We start from the raw sequence: 10,000 nt of genomic DNA on the forward strand, positions 1-10,000 counted from the left end.
TACTGATAGTAGGTATTGGACTCGAGTCGCAGTTTTAACTGCTTGAGACTTGACTTGAGCATGAAGATAAGACTTGAGACTTGACTTGACTTGGGTTCTGGTGACTTGGGACTTGACTCTGACTTGTACTTTGATGACTTGAAAAGGTTTCTAAAGTCTTGACTTGAGATCTTGTGTTTGTGTAAATGACTTAGATTGAAAGTGATGAGATTTGTTCCAGCGGACGACTGAATTTAAATTCTGTTTTCTGAATTTGTATGGAATGATTGAATTTATTGAAGTTGAAACTGATTATAGAAATCAAACTCATGATGCTCTTACCAAGTTTTTATCCTATTAAAGTTGACTTGGTGACCTCTGCTTTAAAGCTAACCTCAGAATGAGCAGACTGACCTGCTGACTTGGTCTGAGACTAGCTGCTGACTTGGTCTGAGACTAGCTGCTGACGTGGTCTGAGACTAGCTGCTGACGTGGTCTGAGACTAGCTGCTGACTTGGTCTGAGACTAGCTGCTGACGTGGTCTGAGACTAGCTGCTGACGTGGTCTGAGACTAGCTGCTGACGTGGTCTGAGACTAGCTGCTGACTTGGTCTGAGACTAGCTGGTGACTTGGTCTGAGACTAGCTGCTGACGTGGTCTGAGACTAGCTGCTGACGTGGTCTGAGACTAGCTGCTGACGTGGTCTGAGACTAGCTGCTGACGTGGTCTGAGACTAGCTGCTGACTTGGTCTGAGACTAGCTGGTGACTTGGTCTGAGATTAGCTGGTGACGTGGTCTGAGACTAGCTGCTGACGTGGTCTGAGACTAGCTGCTGACGTGGTCTGAGACTAGCTGCTGACTTGGTCTGAGACTAGCTGGTGACTTGGTCTGAGATTAGCTGGTGACGTGGTCTGAGACTAGCTGCTGACTTGGTCTGAGACTAGCTGGTGACTTGGTCTGAGATTAGCTGCTGACTTGGTCTGAGACTAGCTGGTGACTTGGTCTGAGACTAGCTGCTGACTTGGTCTGAGACTAGCTGCTGACGTGGTCTGAGACTAGCTGCTGACTTGGTCTGAGACTAGCTGGTGACTTGGTCTGAGATTAGCTGGTGACGTGGTCTGAGACTAGCTGCTGACTTGGTCTGAGACTAGCTGCTGACGTGGTCTGAGACTAGCTGGTGACTTGGTCTGAGACTAGCTGCTGACGTGGTCTGAGACTAGCTGGTGACGTGGTCTGAGACTAGCTGCTGACTTGGTCTGAGACTAGCTGCTGACTTGGTCTGAGACTAGCTGGTGATGTGGTCTGAGACTAGCTGCTGACGTGGTCTGAGACTAGCTGCTGACTTGGGGAAGCAGCTCAGTGTGCAGAGCGTCAGTCTGTCACACTGCCATGTGAAATTCTTGAGAGAGAAAGTGTTCAGAGGGAACTGAACCTCGCTGCTGTTTTGACTCGAGGGAAACCGAACGCAGGTCGGACGCTCCCTGACAGACTGGACTCTGGTCTGGATTCACTTTAGAGGATTCACAGGCAGGTGAGGATGTTCTGCTGTGGACCGACACTGAGGAAAACTAATCTGTGTAGAACTGCTTACTGGATTCACTTTAGGGAACAGAAGTTGACCGTCTATATCCACTGACTGTATATCTGCAGCTCATTCTACCTGCTGCTGGGTCTTCAAACTGGATTCCTCTTGAAGGAGGTAAAATCATTTTGTGAGGTAAAATCACTTTTGCAGTTTCACTTGTTTTAAAAATCCACATCAGGTCCTGAACTCATGTCATTACGCCTCGAGTGTCGAGTTTGACTCTGGTGATTTGAGGAAAACAAATTTCCAAGAATCAGTACTAGATGAAATGACTTGTTAAGATTTACAGTGAAGTCAGAGAGGTCTGGCAGTACTGAAGTATGAGCATTGAGAATTTAACTTTTTCCTGAAAAACTGCAGTGTGGTGAGATCATGTTACTTGTTTCCAACACAGTTTCACTTCAACAATTTTGTAGAAACAAATTTCCAGAACGAAGGCAGATCAGTGGATCTGGGATCCTTTGGGTTTTTTCAGATTGTAACCGTAAGGAAACCTCTGAAGGTTCCCGGGGAACCCCTTCATACAGCTGCTCTGTAACATGATGGGTTTCTTCCAGGAACCCTCAGAGGACCCAGATGATTTTGTGTCAGTGTGGTGTGAGAGTTGTCGTGTCAGTAGCTGCTGTCAGTAAATCCAACAGACTCATAATATGAACAAGCTGTTCTGCTAAAATCACATGAAAGACAATCTCAAACTTCTAGTTTCAACACTTTCATTTCTCCTTTTTTCTGCCCTGTCAGCATTGAGCAAAACTTCATGTTTTAACTTTGGGCTTCATGCTGCAGACCTGAAGTCTTCACCTCCGCCTGCCGAGGAGGACGGGGCTTTGTTTTCACCCCGTTCTGTCCGTCCATCCGCCTGCCCACCCGCCTGTCTGTCTGTCTGTCTGTCTGTCTGTCTGTCTGTCTGTCTGTCTGTCTGTCTGTCTGTCCGCCCGTCTGTCTGTCTGCCTGTCTGTCTGTCTGTCTGTCTGTCTGTCTGTCCGCCCGTCTGTCTGTCTGCCTGTCTGTCTGTCTGTCTGTCTGCCTGTCTGTCTGTCTGTCTGTCTGTCTGTCTGTCTGTCTGTCTGTCTGTCTGCCTGTCTGTCTGTCTGTCCGCCCGTCTGTCTGTCTGTCTGTCTGTCTGTCTGTCTGTCTGTCTGTCTGTCTGTCCGCACGTCTGTCTGTCTGTCTGTCTGTCTGTCTGTCTGTCTGTCCGCCCGTCTGTCTGTCTGTCTGTCTGTCTGTCTGTCTGTCTGTCTGTCCGCCCGTCTGTCTGTCTGTCTGTCTGTCTGTCTGTCTGTCTGTCTGTCTGTCTGTCTGTCTGTCCGCCCGTCTGTCTGTCTGTCTGTCTGTCTGTCTGTCTGTCTGTCTGTCTCCAGCATGGAGATTGGTTGTGAATTGACGGAGATATTGCTGTGTGAAAATTGCTGTTTTACATTGAGAGGCTGACCAACTCTCTGGTAAAGTGAACACCCGCCATATTATATATTATATTATATATTATATATTATATATTATATATTATATTGTGGCGGACTCTATGGACATTATTCACCATAATCTGTGGTTTGGGTATGTTTAACACACACAGTTATATTGTGTGCTTCTCCGGGTTAAGGAGACACGGTCCCTTTAAGAAAGTCTGGTTTCTGAGTCTGTCATCTGGATGTGTTGTTGTGTTTTTGGGCAGCTTCAGCTGCTTCAGCTCCTCAGCTTCTGTGCGTTGAGCGTTTGCTTCTGTCTGACTTCCGGTTCACACGTCTGACGTCAGAGCTGAAGTGCTAAAATTAGCTCTGCTGCGGAGCGCTATTGACCAAAGGGGGCGTGGCTTCTCACAAAAAGGCTTTTAACGTATGAACACCATCAAATTTTGTGGCCAATCAGCAGACAGAAGAAGAGACAAACCCTCCACTATTGGTCCAATCAAACATGGAGGCAGTGGAGCGCTCGCCTGTTCAGACAGAACCAGAACCTGGTCCAGAGGCGGAGGAGCAGCTCTGATGGACCTGAACAGACAGAGAGCTGATTGGTCAGCTGGTGTGGAATGTCAACAGCAGATCTCATGTTGCATTCAGGTCCAGTCAGGAAAATGTGCAACAAGTCTTTTGGTGGAAATTGAACATGTGGAGCTGGAATATATTGACAGCTGCAGAGTGTTGGAGGTTTGAGCTCTACTGAGGAACCGCTAGTTTCTTTTGCTATTAGCTATCCAACTAGCTAGCAAAGCTAGTGAACTAGCTAACCAACAACCAGGCTAACATACTGTAGCTGGATGGATGTTAACTGAGCTCCTGTCATGGACAAATATGATTATTTAATGTTATGTTTCTGATAAAGTGAAATGCCCTGAATTTCTCATCACGTAAACATTAATTATCCATTAGAAATAACAAAAGTAAAGTAAAGTAAAGTAAGGTTAGTATCATGGGTTTATAAGGGATTTATTCATGGGTTGGTTCACAGAGACTATAGAAATTAAGGGATTTTTCATGTCTTTTGTGCAGGTTTACAGGTTATTAATGAGTTATTAAGGGAAAGTTCCTGTCTGCCTGAATTTTACATTAAAGTAGAAAGTAAGCAGTCAAGCATTAAGGGGGGTCCTCCATTAATAACTCCAACTAATTTTAAGGGGATGTTGCATGAATTAAGGGGTGAATTGATGTAAATTAATGACAATGTAAGGTTATTCTAAGGCATTACTGGTTCGTAGAGTACTGTAATGGATCTGACTGGAAACAACACTTCAGCCAAAACAGACTTAAGTAAAAGTAAAACTGCTTACTTCAAAAGCTACTCAAAAACAGGACAAGTTACAGTAACTAGAGTAAATGTAATCTGTTACTTCCACCTTCCACCTGGTTCAGATGAGAAGGGAAGCGACTCGAGCTTCTGGAAATATGAACCAAGCTCCTGAATGCACAAGTGTGGACAAGTTGTTAGATTAAAGTAGTTTAATTTGAATGATTAAAGTAGTTTAATTTAAATGATTAAAATAGTTAAAATTAAATGATTAAAGTCGTTTAATTTAAATTATTAAAGTAGTTTAAATTAAATGATTAAAATAGTTTCATTTAAATTATTAAAGTAGTTTAATTTAAATTATTAAAGTAGTTTAATTTAAATGATCCCTGGGGGGGAAACTGGGTCGCCACAGTAAAGAAGAACAGGGTAGAAATAAGATTAGAGCAAATGGGAAATAAATTAGGGTCTAAGGCTGGTGGTGTTGGGGAGGTTAGGCTGCACTAATGACTGAACTCCTGATTATGTATATATACATATATATATATATATATATATATATATATATATATAATTATCTTATTGTACTGCTGTACTTGTTTTCCTGGTACTGTTCTGCCAGTTGCTGCTGTGGCACTTGGATTTCCCAGTGGATTAATAAAGTGATTTCCTATCTGTGTTGTCTTGCTACAATCTGCTCTTATCTGTCTTGTGCTTTTCTCTATGCTTGTCCTGTCACTTTGTTCACCACTGATTTTTAATAAGTTAGATCTAGTTAGGCTCAGTCTCTGTAAAGTCCTCTGAGACATGCTGTGATAAAGGATTATATAAATAAACAAACTTGAACTTGATATAAACATAAACCCCAACTGGCAAATGCAACACACAACATACAGTACATTAAGTAGAAAAGCGGTCTGGATTACAGCATTAACAAGAAGCAAAACCGCAGCAGCTGAACTTAGTGAGTATTCAGTATATCTAATATATGTCAGCAAAGTCCTGAAGACGTAAGAAGGCAGTTGGACAGAAACGTCTTTCATCTTCTGCACTGGAGACAGAAATACAAACTGAAGTAAAGCTGGATGTGTTTGACTGGCTGTTAAAGTGTCGGTGTCGTCCGCCATTGTTTCCAGCTTGCTGTTTTCCTCTCGGTGTTTTTCCAAGGCCGTTCCGGGCTCCTGTCTCACCTGCCTGGTGTCCAGCGGGCGCTGGCTGATGGTTTCCCCAGGTGTCGGTCCGGAAACCCTTCTCACCGCCCGTCGTCACGCGGCTTTGTTTTAACAGGGAGGCTCGCGGCTGATTGAAAAACAATTGTGAGATTTGTTATCTTGTGCGTTCTGCAGGAAGTTTCTTCAGTCTGGGTGTTGGCGCCGCCGGCTCGGAGCCGGAGCCGAGGCGTCGACGGACGGTTTGGCGGTTTGGTGGTTTGACGGTTTAGAGGTTTGGTGGTTTGGTGGTTTGACGGTTTAGAGGTTTAGAGGTTTGGTGGTTTGGTGGTTTGACGGTTTAGAGGTTTAGAGGTTTGGTGGTTTGGTGGTTTGACGGTTTAGAGGTTTAGAGGTTTGGTGGTTTGGTGGTTTGACGGTTTAGAGGTTTGGTGGTTTGACGGTTTAGAGGTTTAGAGGTTTGGTGGTTTGGTGGTTTGACGGTTTAGAGGTTTGGTGGTTTGGTGGTTTGACGGTCTGCAGGCTGGAACGGCTTCAGGAGAGCAGAAAGGCACACAGTGGCTTTATACAACCCTTATTCTCAGGATACTCAACTCTTCCACTTGCTGTATGACTTGACATCAGACCAGCGGTCAGTCCTGGTCCTGATGGGTTTCAGTCCAGCCGTCTGGTTCCAGGTGAATCCAGCTGACTGCAGTTAACTGATGGGAAACCAGCAGCAGGACTGAGAAGCTCTGGATCAGACAGATTAGATGAAACTTTTATAATGCTTCTGAGGAAACTGGCAGCAGAGAGAAATCTATAGACAAGACAGAGAAAGTCCATCTAAGTATTGATTATATTATTTACACTACAGTCCACAGTCTGGACCACCTGACTGAATGTTCTGTGTTCTTCATTCTCTTAAAGCATTTTGATCTGAAGGCTTTGATCTGCTTAAAGGCTTGAAATTAGTTTCTTAGTAAAATATAAAAAGTGAAGTTGATCTTATGTATGAATTCCTCTCCAAAGCCTTTGCCTTTCCATCAAGGCAAAGAATCTAAAATATAAGATCGTTTTGATTTGTTTAACACTTTTCTGGTCGCTGCATAATTCCATTTGTGTTATTTCATAGTTTTGAGTCTTTACTGTTATTCTAAAATGTGGAAAATAGTGAAAATAAAGAAAAATGCATGTGTCCAAACTGTTGACTGGTAGTGTAAGTAGGACTTGCAGGCTGTTTTGTTGGAACGCTGCCCAGCTCTACTCTACTCTACTCTACTCTACTCTACTCTACTCTACTCAAAACACAGTTAGCTTGAGAAGAGTCAGCTCAGTTGAACACGTGTTAGCGGGGGGGTTACATCATCTCAAAGCCTCTATTGTCAGCTGTTTGCATATTTCTGTCTCATGTGATGATCATGTCAGTGCTGTCAGGTTCAGAGTTGAGAGATTTACTGGGAAGCGGTTCCTTATTATTTAATTTACTTTTCTTCTTGCATGTTAAATCCCAGTAAACCGCAGACTCTCCCAGAACCAGAAGCTCGGGTTCGAAGCCTGCAGCTGCCACGCTTCTCTGAGCAAGGCACCGAGCGGCTCGCTCGTGGGACGGTCCTCCCACCGCCGCTCCGCGTGGGACGGTCCTCCCACCGCCGCTCCGCGTGGGACGGTCCTCCCACCGCCGCTCTGCCTGTCTGCTGTCCTGTCAGCAGGGAGTTCCTCTCCTCTGATACAGCCTCGCTTTCCCTTTCAGCAGACACAGACACAGACACAGACACAGAGACAGACACAGAGGCAGACACAGACACAGACACAGAGACAGACACAGACACAGACACAGACACAGACACAGAGACAGACACAGACACAGAGAAACAAACAGAGAAACAAACAGAGAAACAAACAGAGAAACAAACAGAGAAACAAACAGAGAAACAAACAGAGAAACAGAAACAGGTAAGACAGCAGCAGGATGACAAAGCTCAGATTGTTTTTCTTCTTTGTTGTTGAGAGTTTAGAGAGTTAGACTGAGTGAACATTTAGCTGAATGTTGTTATCTGTTCAGTGTGTTGGAAATGAACGAGTTAATGAGTTGGATGTTAATAGTTAATTTGTTGATATTAATAGTTAATTTGTTGGATGTTTACTACTATAGTTAATTTGTTAGATGTTAATTTGTTGGTTGTTAATAGCCAATTTGTTGGATGTTAACTAGTTAATTTGTTGTATGTTAACTAGTTAGTTAATGTTAATAATTAATAGTTAATTACTTGGATATTCTCTACTGTTTCATTGGTGACTGGATCTTCCTCAGACAGTAAATTCATCAGGTTGTATCAGTCTGTAATGTTTACCCACTCTATCTGTTCAAACAGCATGATACTGACCATGATGATGATGATGATGATGATGATGTTGTTGTTATCATTATTATTATCATTATTATTATTATTATTCCTACAACACATTTTCATTCCTCATATCTCAGACACACCAGTTTGTCTGCTGTTTCCTGAAACCAGGCTTTACTTTACTTTAGTTTACTTTACAAGTTTGGATTTTTTTGAACCCTGTGGCAACAGTGACACACTTCTTCATTTTTAATAAACTGAATTTAGATCAAATCAAATCAGCAGCAGCATTTGTTGTTTAATGTTAACAACAAATCTGAAGCTTCAGGTTTTAGCTTCAGTTCTTCTGCTTCTGTCAGAAACTCTTTTCTTCTCTTCTCGCCTCTTCTCTTCTCTCCTCTCCTCTTTTCTTCTCTCTCCTCTCCTATTCTCTCCTCTCCTCTTCTCTTCTCTTCTCTCCTCTTCTCTCCTCTCCTCTCCTCTTTTCTTCTCTCCTCTCCTCTTCTCTTCTCTTCTCTCCTCTTCTCTCCTCTCCTCTCCTCTTTTCTTCTCTCCTCTCCTCTTCTCTCTCCTCTTCTCTTCTCTTCTCTCCTCTTCTCTTCTCTCCTCTCCTCTCCCTCTTCTCTCCTCTTCTCTCCTCTTCTCTCCTCTCCTCTCCTCTTCTCTTCTCTTCTCTCCTCTTCTCTTCTCTTCTCTCCTCTTCTCTCCTCTCCTCTCCTCTTCTCTTCTCTCCTCTCCTCTCTCCTCCTCTTCTCTTCTCTTCTCTCCTCTTCTCTTCTCTCCTCTCCTCTCCTCTCCTCTTCTCTCCTCTTCTCTCCTCTCCTCTCCTCTTCTCTTCTCTCCTCTCCTCTTCTCTCCTCTCCTCTCCTCTTCTCTTCTCTCCTCTCCTCTCCTCTTCTCTCCTCTTCTCTTCTCTTCTCTCCTCTTCTCTTCTCTCCTCTCCTCTCCTCTCCTCTTCTCTCCTCTTCTCTCCTCTCCTCTTCTCTCCTCTTCTCTCCTCTCCTCTCCTCTTCTCTCCTCTCCTCTTCTCTTCTCTCCTCTCCTCTTCTCTTCTCTTCTCTCCTCTTCTCTTCTCTTCTCTCCTCTTCTCTTCTCTCCTCTCCTCTCCTCTCCTCTTCTCTCCTCTTCTCTCCTCTCCTCTCCTCTTCTCTTCTCTCCTCTCCTCTTCTCTTCTCTCCTCTCCTCTCCTCTTCTCTTCTCTTCTCTCGTCTCTTCTCTTCTCTCCTCTTCTCTTCTCTTCTCTTCTCTTCTCTCGTCTCCTCTTCTCTCCTCTTCTCTTCTCTTCTCTCGTCTCTTCTCTTCTCTTCTCTTCTCTTCTCTTCTCTCGTCTCCTCTTCTCTCCTCTTCTCTTCTCTTCTCTTCTCTTCTCTCCTCTTCTCTTCTCTCCTATTCTCTCCTCTCCTCCCCTCTCCTCCTCTTCTCTCCTCTCCTCTTCTCTTCTCTTCTCTTCTCTCGTCTCCTCTTCTCTCCTCTTCTCTTCTCTTCTCTCGTCTCCTCTTCTCTCCTCTTCTCTTCTCTTCTCTTCTCTTCTCTCGTCTCCTCTTCTCTCCTCTTCTCTTCTCTTCTCTTCTCTCCTATTCTCTCCTCCCCTCTCCTCCTCTTCTCTTCTCTCCTCTCCTCTCCTCTTCTCTCCTCTCCTCTCTTCTTCTCTCCTCTCTTCTCTTCTCTCCTCTTCTCTTCTCTTCTCTTCTTCTCTTTCATCAGGATAATTCTTGTGTCTCGGGAATGTTTGTCCTGTCTGTTGCCATGGTGCTGTGACCTCTGACCTTTGACCTCCTCACAGCTTAGTGTAGATTGTAATGTTGATGGAGGAACTGAAGCTGATGAGAGGAAAGAGTGTTTCCTGTGAACGCCTCGGCAGGAAGAACTCGACTCGCTGGTCACATGACTGACAGGCGGCTCGCTCATTGGACAGTTTGGTGACCTGTCATTCTGTGACATCATGGTCATCATACTTTTTGGTGCAGGGAAATAAAAACAAAGTTTAGATCATGTTGCACTTCATTTCTCTCCTCTGGTCTGAGCAGCTGCAGCTGCCAACAAATAGTTCATGATGACATCACATCCTGTTTGGTCCGTTCAGGACTCGTTCTCAGCAGCGCTTCCTTCAAAGCTCCCACCGTGTTTCTACGGTGCAAAACGTTTTCCTGGTTGAACGATGCGTTCGCTCCCAACGATGCTTTGCAACGGATTTTGAGGTGCGTTTGATCTCGTTCA

At 44.3% G+C, this 10,000-nt stretch overlaps 1 protein-coding gene across 1 annotated transcript in view; it reads left to right on the top strand.

Annotated features, from left to right (window-relative positions):
* Window positions 1–6,987: 6,987 nt before the first annotated feature.
* Window positions 6,988–10,000, top strand: part of LOC139911181 (equilibrative nucleoside transporter 1-like) — a 12,899-nt gene continuing 9,886 nt past the window's right edge. The window contains exon 1 of the mRNA XM_078282503.1: window positions 6,988–7,388. The gene's annotated coding sequence lies outside the window, so the exon portion shown is untranslated. The remainder of the gene's footprint in view (window positions 7,389–10,000) is intronic.

The sequence above is a fragment of the Centroberyx gerrardi genome, unplaced genomic scaffold (genome assembly GCF_048128805.1).
Source record: "Centroberyx gerrardi isolate f3 unplaced genomic scaffold, fCenGer3.hap1.cur.20231027 Scaffold_554, whole genome shotgun sequence".
NCBI lineage: Eukaryota > Metazoa > Chordata > Actinopteri > Beryciformes > Berycidae > Centroberyx > Centroberyx gerrardi.